We start from the raw sequence: 306 nt of genomic DNA on the forward strand, positions 1-306 counted from the left end.
CGCCCCCTCCCCGCGCCCGCCCTCGCGCGTCTCCTGCTTCCTGCAGGCGCCGGTTGCCATGACGACGCTGCGCCCGGGCCTCTGCGCGCTAGGCCTGGGCAGGGTTTTCTTTCTCTTTCGGTCTGTTTTTTCTGTGTCTCGCTCTCTTTCTCCTCTCCCTTCCCCTCCTCCTTCTTTCTCTCCAAATTCCTCCCGCCGCCCGAAAGGACTAAGCTAAGGAAGTACTGGCCTCTAGTGGGGGGACTCACCTCGGAGAGGACAGGGAGATGGGGGAGACGGGAGGGAAGTGACGTGCAAGGGGGAAAA

The sequence above is a fragment of the Nannospalax galili genome, unplaced genomic scaffold (genome assembly GCF_000622305.1).
Source record: "Nannospalax galili isolate Female #2095 unplaced genomic scaffold, S.galili_v1.0 scaffold589, whole genome shotgun sequence".
NCBI lineage: Eukaryota > Metazoa > Chordata > Mammalia > Rodentia > Spalacidae > Nannospalax > Nannospalax galili.